Source organism: Saccopteryx bilineata, chromosome X, assembly GCF_036850765.1.
Source record: "Saccopteryx bilineata isolate mSacBil1 chromosome X, mSacBil1_pri_phased_curated, whole genome shotgun sequence".
In the NCBI taxonomy this organism is placed as follows: Eukaryota; Metazoa; Chordata; class Mammalia; order Chiroptera; family Emballonuridae; genus Saccopteryx; species Saccopteryx bilineata.
Genome location: NC_089502.1, coordinates 79,144,653 through 79,161,826, shown reverse-complemented (window position 1 = coordinate 79,161,826; position 17,174 = coordinate 79,144,653). Strand labels below are relative to the sequence as shown.

General features: G+C 37.2%; 1 long non-coding RNA gene across 9 annotated transcripts in view; it reads left to right on the top strand.

Moving 5' to 3' along the window:
* LOC136317390 (uncharacterized) overlaps window positions 1-16,800 on the top strand; it is a 49,425-nt gene extending 32,625 nt beyond the window's left edge. For 4 of the 9 annotated variants that reach the window (XR_010727863.1, XR_010727862.1, XR_010727860.1 and 1 more), the window contains 5 exons: window positions 3,158-3,247; window positions 6,587-6,713; window positions 7,447-7,666; window positions 8,828-9,090; window positions 9,630-16,800. This is a non-coding gene — a long non-coding RNA (uncharacterized lncRNA). Of the gene's footprint in view, window positions 1-159; window positions 1,631-3,157; window positions 3,269-6,586; window positions 6,714-7,446; window positions 7,667-8,827; window positions 9,091-9,629 lie in introns of those variants that run through there. The other 5 variants (XR_010727864.1, XR_010727865.1, XR_010727861.1 and 2 more) reach the window with 4 other exon arrangements.
* Window positions 16,801-17,174: the final 374 nt, after the last annotated feature.

Genomic DNA, 17,174 nt, shown 5'->3' with positions numbered 1-17,174 from the left:
CTGTCCTCGTACCCTTCTTGTGGACTGTTATATTCAAAATTTCAGGTATCCAGGTATCCAGCCATTAGATAATACTGAAGTCCTTCATCCCTCCTGCCCCTGCCCCTGCCCCTGCCCCTGCCCTAGCCCCGCCCCTGCCCTAGCCCTGCCCTAGCCCCGCCCTGCCCAGCCCCGCCCCTGCCACCCCCCGCCCCTTTTGTATTGTTACTGGGGAATATTGACAGGGCAGGGCCCTTTCATTTGGACTTAAATGTTAACGGTCCCAGATATCATTGGTTTACCTAGTTTACATTGCTATGGTGCTTCATTTGCACTTTACTTGGTCTTGTCCATCTGACACAACCCTTTACTTCCTTTTTTGCATTGCTTCTAAGTAATGCTGATCACCCAGAGTCCCTTCTGTGTTGTTAATTAATGTACTGATTGTCCCATTTTCCAGCCCATCAGCCCAAGATCTCCTTACCTCTTTCAATTTGTATTTGTGCAGTATTGATTAGCAAAAGCAGGCCTGAATTAGGTGGATGGGTCTTCATTCCTTTTCTTGCATTTGTAAATGATCCGAATTCCAATTATTGTTCTATTTTTGGGACAGGAGCTATCCCTGCCCCCCTCTGCTACTGCTTTACTGGGCAAAATGTTCAAGACAAGTAAGGCCCAGGGAGCTAGATTGCCACTCTTTATATTCTGGATTTCTAATATATTTAAGTAGTCTCCTTACGAAGGAAGGTTAGCACCGTCTCTGCATTCTTCCTTCCAAAGCAGATTGCCTGGCTAATAATTTCTCCTCTCTTATATATTGCTGTTCTACAGAATCAATTGCCAGGATATAATCAAAAAGTTTGTTGATTTTTTTTTTTTATTTTAAAAATACATCTGGATTGCATGGTGGAATTAATAACCTGACCATTACATTTTTGAAGTAAAAAACCCATTTATGCCATGTACCTGATGACCAGTCAGTGTCTCTCATTTTACTAAGGGTGGTGGGTCTGTGGATGGACCACTGTGACTCTTGCTATACCAAAGTAGTTCTAGAATGGAACTCTTAAGACCAGTATCTTTGGGTTCTTCCACCATTTTAAAACCATGCTTTGTTTGAGCTTTACCTCCATTCACTTTTTAAAAAACTACCTAAATATTCTAATCCTTAAATTTTTCTCCATCTGGAACACCAACCAACCTCTTATTTCAGGAAGAAAGGATGAAATGAGACAACATATACTGAGGTTCTTATTAAAAGCACAGATCACTTTGATTACTGTATTACATAAAATACACCCTGTTTAATTGTGCTCAGTTAAAGTAGCCTTAAGCATCGCACTGAAGTGAGGATTTAAATGATGGGACCTGTTTCCTTATTTTATATCAAAAGAATAAGCCAAGATCTATTTATTCTTCTGGACATATATTTCAACAGTGAGCTGCCTGGTAAAAAATGAACAGGCTAGCTTCTAATGTACAGGGTGTGATGGCAGAGAAGTATTTAATGAGGAACTACTGAAATACATAACTAGTAATCACTAAAAAAGGATACTATTCCTCTGAGAAGGATGTCATAAGTTCAGGTTACAGTTTGCACTACTAGCTCCTTGGACAGCTGTAAGAAGAGTCTCTGGCTCTTTAGAATTCTGTAAGTATTATTTTGTAGTTACTAAGCAATATTTTTTCTGTTCTTTTTTCTGTTTCTTAGAAGCTACCCATAAAAGTCAGGTTTCCTGTTAAGTCTTCTTCCTGGTCCCCACCTCATTTGTAATTTTTATGTATATATATATATATGTATATATACATATATATCACCATATGAATTAACCCAACTGAATTACAGCATTAATATTGTGTACCTGGCCCTGTGCTTGATTTCACTTAAGTGAGGATTAGAAACAATATAGTTCTATCTATAATCTCATCCCTTAAATGATTGTATTGTTGAGCCTAATATAAGTGCACTTGAATAATTTTAGGAAATGATAATCAAGTGCTTCCTTGTATGGATTATAAGTTCAACTTTGATAAAGGGAACCCACTGGGTTTGAGGTTGACAGGATAAACTTAGATAATGAGTTGGGTTTACTTTTTCTCTTTGGTCCAGGATATGATTAATATTGCAGTTTGTGGGTAGTCCGGCTGGTTTATTTAATGCTATTTGATTTTTACCTCTTGGGAGAATAGAAATCAATTAAAGAGATAAGGCCTAGTCATTGTGTTTTGCTACATGTCATGGCTGGCAAACTATTGATTGGTAAATCTCATTATAAACGAGTTTTTCAAGATTCAGGGATTGAGGATATAAATCTGATACATTGGCTCTGTACTTTTTTGTTCTATGTCCAAGAACAGATAAGATAGCGATGATGTCTTTAGTTTGAGATATATATAAAACCTGTTTGGCAAGAGGGCAATAGAGAAGGGTAACTTTTCTAAGAAAACCATGACCTTGCCTACTTTATGATGAAGTTATTATACCCTTTTCCCCTTCACCTTTTTCAGCACGTACCTTGGTAAGCAGAAATGCTTAGCCGCCCTGATTAAAAAAAAAAAAAAAAATGCAAAGGTTCAGCTAAAGCATATTAACAGCAAATTTGAAACATTTTTAATGCACATTAATGCATCCTAGTAGGAGCAAGAAGAATTATGGTAATGAGCTGGGCTTTTCATTAAGCCCATTTAAATTCATGCCACATTTCCTCACAGCTTGTGCCCCACCCCACCCACCCCCATCCCTGCCCCAGGCCAAATGACTAAAGACATTGTCTGACTGACTGAAGCAATATACTAATGATCCTTCTTGGAAACATGGTCTGTGCTATCGTTTCTCAAACTAAAGTAATTTGTCAGGATGAAACACCTTTTACAGGAACAAAATTCTTTGAGATCCTAAAGAACATGTGTTTTGAGAAATACTGACAATTATTTCAAATGTAACATGTTTCTCAACTTCAGTATATCTTTATGAAAGATGTATTATATATAAAATGATTTATATAACTTATGTAGGATTTGAAGATCCATGAAAATACATCCACAAACCTCCAGGGTTCTTATCACCCCGATTTGAGAAACACTGGTCTACACTTATGAAATCTTTTATTGTTGCTGTTCAAATTATCATTCAATGTTAACATACAACTATAACTATTTATTGGAATTTGTTTTAAAGGGATGAATTCTGAGCCAGTTCTGAGGCCTTTCTCAGTAAGGATGGGTCAATTTTAGCTGGATTGAAACCTGCACTGGAAAGCAGCCAAAGGTGAATTTCAATTTCTAGCAGGTATAAAAAGAGAGGAAATGTGGGCATCTTCAAAATTAAGATAGCTTGTGTTAACAAATAGCTATTGAGTCAGGTACTGGAATAAATAGGAATACCAAAGACATGATTCATATTAAGTAATTTGCTATCTCATGGAGGATGCAGAAATGAACAAGTGAGTACCATAAAAACTTTAGGAAGTTCTGTGAGACAGAGAGAAAGAAGAATGGATATTCTTCTCTAGTCAAAAATACTATACGTAGTAACACTCTTAATAGTAACACTCTTATTGAGCCAAGTGATGGCAAGCGGAAGATGGAAAGTATGCCTAGGGAGCATCTTGGTCAGTAGGCTCAGGCACTGAGCTGAAGGCTTACAGGCATTAATCCCTGTTACTTCTTGCGAGTGTATTTTAATGAAGCACATGTTCATTTAAATGGGCTGGATTGCTATTTTTCATGGGTATTGGGGCAGAAGTGAAATGCTGGCAAAAGTATGAAAAATTTGTGAACTAGAAATAAGAAAAGCTAGCTTTTGATTCTTGCTCTATCTAACCTTGGATCAAATCACCATCCATGTCCACCTTAGTGTCTAGGGACTACTGATGAATTAAGACAGGGACTTGAGTTGAATACCTCAACCCGCGAATATGACAGTTTGTCATTTTGATAACTTTCAAAGGGTCAGACAAGAGAGCACAGAAATTTTTTTTGGCGTTCTTCTAAATGGTTATTGTCATTTCTTTTCTGACTTTACTTCTTATAGAACCATTATATATAGGACTGGAGGAAGTTTGCTGTTTCTGGTTTTATGCATCTTTTTCCATATCCCCCTTTAGCTTTTCCACCTATCGTTTTGTAACTTATTCTCTAACTACCTCTTTGAATTTATAGAACACCATAAGACTCAGAGGTGCTACAATTAAAAGTAACTTTCTTTTCAAGGTATTTTGATCAGTGATGGCTGCTAAGATATTCTTATTTGTGAAACTGTTCTGGAAAATTTTTTATTAGCTTAACGAAAAAGAAACTTATCTGAACTGAGCTGTTCCCTCAAACGTTATGCTCTTGGGTGGCAAAGTACTGACATGTATGGTTACACAAGAGCTGATGCCTCCCTTTGCATCAAGTTTTACAAACTGAATTGGGAGAAAATTAGTTTTGCTACTACGTATAGTATTTTTGACTAGAGAAGAATATCAGTTAACACTGGTTTTCTTCAAAATCCAACTCAAGTTGTATCTCAAGTGTTTGCTGGAAATATAGCTGACCTGCTGAATTAGCAAATTAAATTTCAATGACCATACACAGTTATATATCATTGTATTGGTGCCATTCAGTTAGCTATATTTTTGTTGTTGATTTAGGTTTTACTTGATGGTCTTCCTTGACCTTACCAAATTAGAACACTGAGACATGGAATCCTATGTGCATCCTATCCTATATAAATAAGTTTAATAAAGAACTCTTTCCTTCACTGTTTTGATGCCTACATTATAAATGAACTTTTGATTTGTTCATGTTAAGACGAGAAATTGAAGCTAAATTTAAATTTGACCAGTCAGTGCTTGACTTCTTAGACAATGTGTGGGGTTAAAGTATTTTGTTTGACCAACTAGAATGCGATTCTAGTTTGTCTGAAAGTATTAGAGGCTATGCAGCAGAATCAATTAATATCCTTTTATTGCATAAACTGTAATCAAATGCTTATAATAATTTTAAATAAGAATATGACTGGGCGATCAGAATACATGCCTGAGTTTCATAAAATGTCTCTAGATTACCTTATACACATCTTTGAAAACTTTTGGCATACTTTATTTTGTTAGTATGATTGCCATTGTGTGGTGGTGGTGTGCATATATGCTATGATCCATATGCATATCATTAAAGTTTTCCAGCCTTACCTGTCCTCTTTGACTGAAAACTAGCTATTAACGTACTACCTTCTTTTTATAGTACTGGATTGACCAGGTCTTTTTAAGAAACTTGTTGATAAACAAGAAAAACAAGAGTTTAATTGCTACTTTTTGACATTATGGATAATTGACTATTTGAGCATTATATGTATTTCAACTTTAAAAGAAGTAAATCTATAAACAGAAAAGAAACAAAGCAAGTCTTTTGGCCAGATTTGCAAATAGTGATGGTACCTACTGTAGCAAAATCTGGAATGTAGAATGACCTGTTCTCAGGTGTTCTATTTCGCTTGTTTTTAGGGTTTTTTTAAAAGGATTTTAATTTATTGTGTTAACATTAATTCAAGTGTCCCACTCAATATCATTTGCTTTTTAAAATCCCTACAATTTATAAGCCTTCAGCTTATTACCATGCAAGTACTTTCAAGATTGCAAACCTGAGCTTTTTTTTTCCATTTTTCTGAAGCTGGAAACAGGGAGAGACAGTCAGACAGACTCCCGCATGCGCCCGACCGGGATCCACCCGGCACGCCCACCAGGGGCGATGCTCTGCCCACCAGGGGACGATGCTCTGCCCATCCTGGGCGTCGCCATGTTGCGACCAGAGCCACTCTAGCGCCTGAGGCAGAGGCCACAGAGCCATCCCCAGCGCCCGGGCCATCTTTGCTCCAATGGAGCCTTGGCTGCGGGAGGGGAAGAGAGAGACAGAGAGGAAAGCGCGGCGGAGGGGTGGAGAAGCAAATGGGCGCTTCTCCTGTGTGCCCTGGCCGGGAATCGAACCCGGGTCCTCCGCACGCTAGGCCGACGCTCTACCGCTGAGCCAACCGGCCAGGGCCAAACCTGAGCTATTTTATAGTAAAGGTGGCTCATCAAATATTTAAAATGGTCAAGGCAATTGTACCTCAGTGCAGTAGTAGCAATTGCTCTGCTACTTTGCATCTTGAAGAATTTTCAGCAAGAGCATGACCTTTAGGCCACAAATTTAGTCAGTCCCTAAGATGGGTATTAATTGCGCCCATTTAGTTAGTTTGGGGTTTTTTTTAAGATTTTATTTATTGATTTTAGAAAGAGAGAAAAGCAGAGGGTGGGGCAGAGCGGGAAGCATCCACACGCAGTTAGGTGTGCCTTGACCCGGCAAGCCCAGGTTCACAAACCAGGCACCTCAGCATTCCAGGCTGATGCCTTATCCACTGCATCACCACAAGTCAGGCTCATTTAATTCTTTTTTATTATACTTGGCTACCCTGTGATATTGCCAGCGCTTGCCATTAGGACCTTAGGGAAACTACAAGCTAGAGAGAAAAACAGGACACACCTATAGAATCTAATGATTCAGGTTAATGCTTCTTAGTTATTTTGTTATTGCGTTTTCTCAGTAGTTTTGGTATCCCAGCTTACTGAGCCCTGTCTTTCTTCTCAAGGACATTCTAAACATGGTGAAACCTGAGGACTACAAGCAGCTCTAAGAAGCTCCATATTCAGCAGATCTTTTCTTTTGAGAAGCTCCAACTGATCTAAGGATGGCTTGCAGGCCATCTGCAGAAAAAGGTAGTTTGGGGATTTTGTTGTGGGAATTCTGTCTTTGGCTTTAAGGACCCTTAATTTCCTGCAGGTCTCCTTGTATAATAGAACAGGAATCAGTTTTCATTAATTCCTACAGCCCCCCCCCCCCATATATACATACATTTTAACTTTCCAGAATGAATTTGGCTTATTTCATTTATCCTTCAGGGCTAGGTTTCAGTGAGGTCTATAAGGGCAAATATACTTGATCTCCATTTCATAAATGAAGAATTAGGGATGCAAAACATAAATTTCTTTCAAATCTTGTAGCTGCTTAGGAGAGACAAAGAACAAACCTGATTAACAGACTTTGAAAATTATTTCTAGCCTGGCCTGTGGTGGCACAGTGGATAAATCGCTGACCTGGAATGCTGATGTTCCCAGTTCAAAACCACAGGCTTGCCCTATCAAGGCACATATGGGAGTTGATGCTTCCAGCTCCTCCCCCCTTCTCTCCCTCTGTTTCTCCTCTCTCTGTCTCTCCCTCTCCTCTCTAAAATAAATAAATTTAATATATATATATATTTAAAAAAAAAGAATTTGCTGTTTTCTAGGCTGGCAGCTAGAATATCGAGCTCTCCACAGTTGTCCCTTAATCCATACAAAAAGGAAAAAAAGGATAGACATCGTTAGATGTAACCACTAGGTTGTTCTTTAAGACGGACATTTCCAGTGTACTGCATTTCATTAATTTATTTTTCTTTTATATCTTCTCCAGAGTTTCCTCAGAAAAATGTGCTTGTTGCCTTACAGTGGTAGTGACCCGTTCCCTTTGACGATCTCTAGGTGGAGATGGGGCATGAAGATCCTCCAAGGGAAAAGCTCACTACCACTGGGCAACAATCCAAGGCCAGGAAGTCTGTTCCACCAAGATTCTTTCCTGGGCCCAGATAGGAAGGTGAAGCCTCAAGACATCTTCCACACATCAGAGGTGGTGGGTAAGTTGCCCGAAAGAGCACAATAATGATACTATCTTTAATTTTTTTGTTTTCATCATTATGAACTATGTCTGCTTTGGTAAAAACAGCTTCCTAACTATCTGGGAAGCAACTGTGTGTCAGATGGGTGGAAATGATATGAAAAGAATAGCAAGCTCATTGAGTTATCCTGGTTGGCAAACTGCGGCTCGCGAGCCACATGCAACTCTTTGGCCCCTTGAGTGTGGCTCTTCTACAAAATACCACGTGCGGGCACTACCTCGATAAGGAATGTACCTACCTACATAGTTTAAATTTAAAAAATTTGGCTCTCAAAAGAAATTTCAATCGTTGTACTGTTGATATATTTGGCTCTGTTGACTAATGAGTTTGCTGACCACTGAGTTAAGGTGTTTAGGATGGGATTTGTAGAGGCTTACAGCTAAATTGTTCTTTTTGGAAAACATGGACAACAGCTGCCACATCTGCAACACTGATCATGGGCAGGTCATTACTCTGAGCCCTCTAGTTCTCAAAGTCTTCCGTAAGGTGCTGTTAGGGAATTTTGCGTATCATTTACATATTCCAGGATTTCTTGGGATGTCCATGGGATAAAATACAAAACAAGCTGTTTGAGAAGATAAGTAAAAAAGTTGTATTTTATTATGCTGTGTTTGAATGATGGAAGCCTCACAATTACAAACAGGAACCTGACCAGAAATTGCACAAAGTTATCTCTTGTCAGGCAGATCTAAAGAATAAGAACCTTGCATACTCTAGGTCAGCGAAGAGAGAGGCTCATTAGGGAGGGAGGACTGCAGGTTGGGAGATAGAAGTAACCATTCAGTGTATTAAGTCCTCAACGGAAAGGCTTTGTACAGATTAGTATTCAACTAAAGAAATAAGGCTATACGATCAATGGTGGTGTTTCCAATGGCTCACTGAGTATTATGCAAGACATTTTCTTCTTTATGCCATAGTTTTCCCATTCTGCTGAATGAGGAAATTGTATTGGTTTTATTTCTAAGAACCTAAATGCTTCAACTTCATACATTTATAAGCTCTGTGGAGACAATTTCTATAATTCATGAATTTAAATCTTCCCATAACTCTAGCAAGTACAGTTAATATTTCTTTATGGTATTTACATAGTTTCTCTCTTGTTTATTTTTTTTTTTGTAGCTCCTGATCCCATCATATCTACCAAATTGTTATCTTTCTCAAAAGCAATCTATAATAGAAAACAAGAAATTTGAATGCACCAAAGGAAGATCAACAAACCTGGCACTCTAGCATTTGAATAGCAGATTGAAGTTCGTTGCTGGTGTTTTAATCCCATGAGGATTGCTTTAGAGCTAAGAGCTGTTTGTTGGAGGATTTTATAGGATGGGGTATGGAGGCGAGGCCTGAATGTGAGATGGGACGATGACCAGTAACCTGTACAGGTATACCTCAAAGATGTATTTATTCATCTATATCATTTTGTTTGGCTCTTGGAAATTATTATAAACAATTGTTGTAGAATGTTAAGGAGATACACATTCTGTGTTTAAATCGTCTGCCTTTCAATTAGAGTTTCTAATTAGACTTGCCTTTTTATGAAAGTTAAGTGAAATAATGTATATAAAGTGCTTAGTGCAGTGCCTGGCACAGGGTAAGTAAAAGATTACCCAAGAAGTTGCCTAAGTTTATTTGACCAATATGAGTGACCAGTCTTACCATCTAGTGGCAGGAAGAATTGGCATGCTTTGATTCTATGTAAGAAATTTCTAAGGTAAAAAAATCTGTAAGCAGAAGAGCATCTGTGGTGGTGGTTGGTGTTGTTATTGATAGTGATATAAGTAGTACTGGTGCTAATAATATTTCATTGTAGTTAATGAATTTTTTTTTGTTTTCTTTGTTCTTTTGTGCCCCTGTGTCTTGTCTCCTCTACTTTTTACCCTCTTCTAAATGTCTGCTTTGGCTTATCTCGTTCACTTATAAGTGTGTATTTCTTTGCTTGTCTCTCTTTTTCTTGAATGTCTTTGGTCTTTGTTCTCTAAAGTGAGTCTTACCCATTTGCATGATCCTCTTACTTGTTTCTTTTCTGTATCTCTGTCTCATTTTCTTTTTTGTTCTTAAGAGTTGTTTGTGCCTTGTCTTAAATGTCTCTCGTTTTTTCATTTTGTTACTGGTTGTCTTTGCTCTCCTAAGTCTGCCTCTTCTTTCTCTGTTCTTCCCATTGTGTCTGAGTCACATGCTGTGTGTTTTATGCTCATCCCTTGTCCTGCTTACCTCTTCTTTTTCTTTCTCTTTGTGAACTCTGTTTGTCACCTTCTCTCCTTTTGTTGGTTTGACATTTTCTCTTTCTCCAATTTTGGCCTCCCTTCCGCTGCTTCTATTCTTTATCTTGGAATGATCTTTTCTATGTGTTCTTTCTGCCTCTGTGTGGTCATTTTCTCTCTTTTTTTTCCTGCTCTGTGTGGCTCTGTGTGCCTCAGTGTCTCTTTGTTCTTTGTGATGTTCCTTTTCACTTTCCTTCTCTCTGTTCTCTTGGTTTTATGCTTTTGCACTTCTTTCCACCTGTGGGTATTTCAGCCTCTTTATGTTTCTATGTCTCTCACTTTGATTTCCTGAGATCCTCTCTCCTTGTACATTTTTTGTGCACGTGTGTGTGTACAGCCATGTGTACGTGTTTGTATGTTTGTGACAAAGGGGCTTCCTAACCCTTCCCCAATAGGTGTAGAGTGTCCACTATCAAAATAAGCATTGCAGAGCCGTTCCTCATACCAGGCTGTCTTGTGAGATAATTCAAAACTAATAGAAGAAGGCCCAAGGGTCCAAAGACCTAAGATGGAGAAGTGGAAGACCCATAATGCCTGAAGTTCCAAAGAAGATAGATGGTTTGCGACTGGAGATCTGCAGACTAAAATGGAAAATTTATGTCCAAAGATAGATGGAAACCTCTGGCTTCAGACCCTCAGAAGCCCCACGAACCATGACACACATAGAGAAGATGGCCTTTGTTGGGACAGAAAACCCAACTGGGTTGGACAAAAGTCTCATGTCTTGAATTAGAAGACTGGCTTAAGAGGAGGGACCCATGAAAGGCCTGAGACTTGACACACAAGGACCAAGATCTGAGATATAAAAACTCTTTGCTTGAAGACCTGAGACCCTCAGGCACACGTAAAGACCCAGGAGTTGAGCCTTTCTACATGGACTTGAAAGCCCAAGAGGGACAAATATCTTAAGACTAAATTAGGTGGGAAGGCTGTAAGCCTCAAGATCAGAGGACATCCCATTATGAGAACTCTAAACCTCACCTCTTTTCTACTGGTATCCTCTGTTCTCTTGGACATTTTTAGTGCTCCCTTTCCAGTTTTCATTTCTCAATGTAATGCCACTTATTTTGAAATGTCTTTTTTACTGTCGTTATTACTTGAAGCAATATCTTTAGATTGGCAATATGCCTGGGCCAGTCTAAGCCAGTTTTTATCAGAGTTTTGAGTCATTTATTAAGTTTTAGTTATTTCTTTTTAAACTTCTATTTCTCTTCACTCCATTTGTGAGAGACATATAGATGAAATTGTATTTCAGTCCTCCCTTTTCCTCAAAAGCTCTGGGCTGATGAGAAGAGGGAAAGGGTCAGGCTTTGCGGGGGCAAAGTGCTGGGATCTTTAGAAAAAAATGTGAAGAGATGATCCAGGCCAATGATAACAATTAGACAAGAAATACACAGATGTGTAGCCTGCTGAGCACCATCAGCCAGCAACACCTAAATTCTTTGAGCTTGAGTGAGCAGGATTCCTGAGGTTTGGGGTTCCTACTGATGGGTACAAAAAGGAATGAGTAGACCTGGAACAGAGTGAGGTCCCAAGGAGACAGCCTGAATTCCCTGCTCATAGTAGTGGCCTGATAATTTGATAGAGTACACCAACCTTGCCCTTGGGTTTAATACTGATCTCTCTAGCCTTAAAGGTGAGAGAATTTGGGATTAATTAACAGGTTTAATCCTTTCCGTGATTTTTTTTTCACCCTTAACATGATGGAAGATTATTTAAATGATTGAGAATATATATGTGAAAACAAGGTGTTCTCATTAACAATGTATTGGCAGCCATGCATAGCTAATATTTGAACGTACATTGTTAGTTGTGAAGCATTATATACATCAAGGGTCATTATACCCTTTCTGTAAAGGGTGAGATGGTAAATATTTTAGTTTTTGCAGGCCGTATAGTCTCTACATTGTTTTTGCAACCCTTTATAAAGGAAAAAATATTGTTAGCTCATGAACCAAGTGGATTTGGTCTGTGGGCCATAGTTTTCCCTGATGGAAATACCAGGGGCCAGGCTGAATAATATAAATTTCTTTGTGTGAACCTGTCCCTGTGCTAGGCACTAAGACCTCAATGATTGTTTATGATCACGTCCAGGTGGCCTGATTAAAAATGTGTGAATATGTTTTTAAACTATAAAAGTGCTTACAGACTTAAAAATTTCAGCATTGATGAATAAATATTAATTACACTATATGCATACTACTGTCTAGGCACTGTGATACCAAGATTAGAAGCAGCATGAATTGAATAAAGTACTTTCTCACATTCAAAAAAATAAAAGTATGTAATACTATGCAGATATTAGGACTTAAGTGATTCATAAGTGAAAAATTTATATGTTTGTAGCCATCATCTTTCTGCTGTTTTTGTGATTTTGAGTAAAAATACAGTATTTCAGGCAGCAGAAAACACATGGAAACTGATTTTAAACTAAAATATACAGCAAACACAAGGAATTAAGTTATTATGATGATTTATAATGTGCCGGATAACATGCAAGGCACTATGGATGACAAAGGATAAAAACAAACAAACATATTCTCAATATAGAATTTAAATTTTCACTTAAAAAAATTCACATATAAAAAAAGGCCTGACCTGTGGTGGCTCAGTGGATAAAGCGTCAATCTGGAAACGCTGAGGTTGCCGGTTCTAAACCCTGGGCTTACCTGGTCAAGGCACATATGGGAGTTGATGCTTCCAGCTCCTCCCCCCTTCTCTCTCTCTCCTCTCTATAATAAATAAATAAAATCTTAAAAAAAAATTCACATATAAAATTTCAGATAACCAGGTGCGTTTTAAAGGGCTTTATAAAATAAAACGCTGTATCAGTGGGCTAAATGTTTATAATTGAATGAATAAATATTAATCGCCTTTTATGTGCCAGCTATTCTTTTGGATTCTATGAAATCCAGGATAATGCTTCCAAATAATAAGAGGGAGGTTTATCTTCTACATTATTTAGATATAAAGAATTAGATACATACTACAGATTATCAATCAAGGCATTACTGGTGATGTCAAGTTATTACCAGTATATTTTCCCAAGTAACAAGAAAATGTAATGAATAAGTTTGAGTTTTCTAAACTAAAGTGCTGTATAAATATAAGACATTAGATATTTTCTGTGTGAATAAAATCAGTGAGATAAACATTGTCTACAGGATTCTCATTGTGTGCTTGACCCACTATGAGAAAGGTAAAATAAATAATTATACAAACTGAGGACTTGAATACTTGCTAAATGAATGAATATCAGTTGCCTACTGTGTGAACTCACTTTTATGGGCACTAAAGAGATACACATATTCATCATTTCATTGTGCCTGCAGTTTAGAATAAATCATTTCACATGTTAGCATTTTGTGCTAAAGCACCATATAAATGTAACTTGATTTTGTTATTTGGTGCCGAGTACTAAGCTTATAAAATTGTCTCACAGTCATACTATGAAAAAAAGTTGGAAAAAATTGAGGAACTATTGTTAACTACTGAACATTTTGAATATAATAGGTAAAGGATTAAATTTATGATCAATGCAAGACAAGATATTGAGGATCTGGAAATAAGCCATCTTTATTGTGTCCTGAAAGGAGAACACAATGTGTAAAGGCAGTTTCTAATTCTCAAACTGCCATACATAAATAAGCAATATCTGTTGGATGACTTGATGATTTACTCTCATTCCCAGAGATAGCAGCTAGTGATTCAGAAAGTCATTACTCTATTATTGAACCTGCAACAGAAATCTGTAAATTTAGAAAGCCTATATGTTATAATTCCTATAAACACATAAGGAATTAACTATTGACTTAATGAATGATGACTGATTACTTTCTGTGTGGCTCAAAACTATACATGCCTTCGTATATAAAAATTATTTTATCCTTAATGGATGCTCACAAGAAAAAATTAGTTAATAGATGTGAGATCCATATTAAAACGTATTCAGTCCTCTTTTCCTCAGCAGCACCTTAGTTGTTCATTGATTATTTTCTTGTCTGTGCCTTGATGGGGTGGGGTGGGGGGTTCCAGCTGAGCCAGTGACCTATGCCACTTGCTAGGCTTATTTAAGGATGAAAACATGGGGAAAATGGAACTGTGCAAGGAAGTATGCTAAATGCTGAAATAAGTGGAAAAATACTACCCAGAACACAAAGCTCCCTGGTGGCCCGAGTTAAGAGATGGGAAATTTATTTTTAAAAAGCAAGGTTTTCTCCTTCTTCATCAGTTTTTTAAATGTTGAATGTTGAAGATGGAGTTGAATTAGATCCACCCTTGCCTGGCTTAGTGACATTTAAGGACTAAAAATAAATGGCTCAGGTTTGCTTTGTATTCATTTGATAAACAGCATATATTGTATGGAATAGATCATTCTAGCTCCTCAGCATAAGAACAGAAACGGGCCTAGTCTAAAGGACTTTGAGTAAATTTTGAGTGCCTGTTTTCTGGGAGGTAGCTGAGTAGCTATGGTCCAGAATACCCACTGACTTGCCTTGGAGAGGAAAAAAAGTAGAGAAGTTCATGGTTCCTTTAATATAAAATGAAGTTATTTTCTCTAGTTCTAGATAGTCCCAAGGTCACTTTCTTATTGACCTAAATTGAAGCCAGAAGACTGATAAAAAGTCTCATGATTCGTCCTTTAATTCAATAATTTAAGATTCTGCTTTTATTATACTTAAATAGTTTAAAATGAAACAACCGGTTTTAAAAGTGTTAGTTCATTGGCCTGGCTTTAAGTCAGGAAACCATTTGAACAATAAAATATTTTTTCTAGCGTTTCTATACTTTGTTAACATTTATTCAGCCTGATTAAAGTGCTGTGTTTAAGTGCTAAGGAGACTGAAGAGATTGAAAAGACCAAAATACACTTTAATTTTACTAGCTTATGGTTGAAACACAACAAATTTTATGACCACAGGTCTTTTACTAGTTGGAAAAAATTCACTGAGCAGTTGTGATGTTATGACACTGAGAAGGAATTATTAAATAGATGACCTCTTGCAGGTTTTATAGAGTGGAAATGAAAGCTTTTTATTAATTTATACAATTATTGGAGAAGGTGATGCTAAAAGAAATAGAGCTGGTACAAAAGGCATTTTGTCTTGGACATGCAATTATAAACAAGGCATGGAATGAAACTCATTAAACAAGTGCCTATTTCCAAGCAATCTACTGATTCCTTGGCAACAAAAAGCTTAACTGAAAGACATTTGTTTTTCTTAACTATCTTGGCGACTAGAATATAAAAGAAGTCACAGTTCATTCACTTTTTCATTTATTCATTCAATCTACAAGTGCATTTGAGTGCCTGTTTTTAAATAAGGTCCTTTGCTAGGTGCTCAGTTGGCCCCAGACCCATGAAAAAAATGAATGCTTTTCCAGAAAAACTTTAAAACTTTGGTTTACTTTCTTGTTAGAGGTATGGCTTAGCTCCTGAATAACAGTGGTTTAATCCCTACTCCGTATTTCTTCCATCACTCTGGCCACTACAATAAGCAGGGTTTTCTACTGAGCTTGCTCCTTAAAGTTGCCGGAGCCCTCCTTATAATAGATACTGCATTGCTCCTGAAAAATGGCTGTGGCCTCTGCTGGGCAGAAGGACGGTTGACAGTTTTCAAACCCCAGTCTTAATGGTACCAGCCTCGGGGAACTACTCATACTCAAGCCACAATTGATTTTGAAATATTTACCAGTTTTATCTATTTTCAATTTCTTACCATTTACATTCTGACAAGTATACACTGTCTACATATGTCTCTGAAGAACAATCCCCTGATAATACATAGCTAAATTGGAGATGGAGAAGACAGGATTTCTCTTTTGTAACAGATGTTCTACTTAAACCTTAGAAATCGCTTTCTCAGCATCAAAACCTGCTCATGAAAGGACTTGTTATGATAGAATAATGTCAGTGAATAAAAATGGCTTAATTTTTATCATGCTTAAATTTTTAGAATAGTCAAAATTGGAAGTGATTGCCAAAAATTGGAGATAAAAATAACAAAACAAACAAACAAACAAAATATATATATAAGCCCTACTGGGTTTTGACCTTTTCTGTTTTTGAATCACTCACAGAGGGTGGGTTAGGAGGAAGAGTGAAAGAAAAGGTCAAACCTGTTTCTAAGGGCAGCCTGCCTTTGTTTTGGATTGTGTTTTAATGCAATTCCAATAACAGGAATATAAAGTTATTTGTCATCACTCCTGTCTAAAGTTTTTGAGAAACAATTTTTTTGTTGAATGATTATACTGTCAACTAAGCCTCAGGTTAGATAATTATGGAATTTATTGAAATGAAGTTGACCTCTATCATAACATAGTCTTAAAGACAAAATTCATTGCAGAGGAAGAGGACTTTTATCATTCACTGTAATTCATATTACTTTCAAAGTGTATACTTTTATTTACATGACAAGTTAACAATAACATGCATAAATGGAGAGGGAAATAGATAACTGTCAAAGGACAATAGGTGGAGGAAGCAAAGTTAAACATTTGTGGGCAGTGTTTCTGGTTGTTGCTTTAAATTACAAAGGAAAACCTAACTACTATCCTTTCAGTTTCTGACATCCTAAGATTACCAGTACTGATAAAACAAGAAAAATAGAATATACTACCATCACCTGATTCTTGTGGCATAAGGTAGTGAACAAATCTGTTTTATAAAAAAAATGGCTTCACCTCTATTCATCTACCTCAAAAAGAATATATGCCAAAATGTTTCATTAAATGGGAAAAAAACACTTTGACTTGTAAACTGTGAGATGTAGAATCTCTGAACCTTGAATGTTTTCTAATGTCAAATAAAATGTTCTGTTTTGAAAACTTTGTGTTATGATGTGACAAGTTCTACCTCATTGTCTGTCTTTTTTTTTCTTTTTTAGATTTTATTTATTAATTTTTAGAGGAGAGGTGGTGGTAAGCGAGAATTAACAACCCGGTAGCTTCACTTTAGTTGTCCATTCGTTGCTTGTCATGTGTGCCTTCACTGGGTAAGCCTAAGGTATCGAACCTGCAAACAACGTTCCAGGTCAATGCTTTATCCACTGTGCTACCACAGGTCAGATCTCATTGTCTAGTCTTTTGTTTGTTTGTTTTTTGGTGACAGAGAGTAACAGACAGGAAGGGAGAGAGAGATAAGAAGCATCAATTCTTTGTTGTGGCACCTTAGCTTCTCAGTGATTGCTTTCTCATATGTGCCT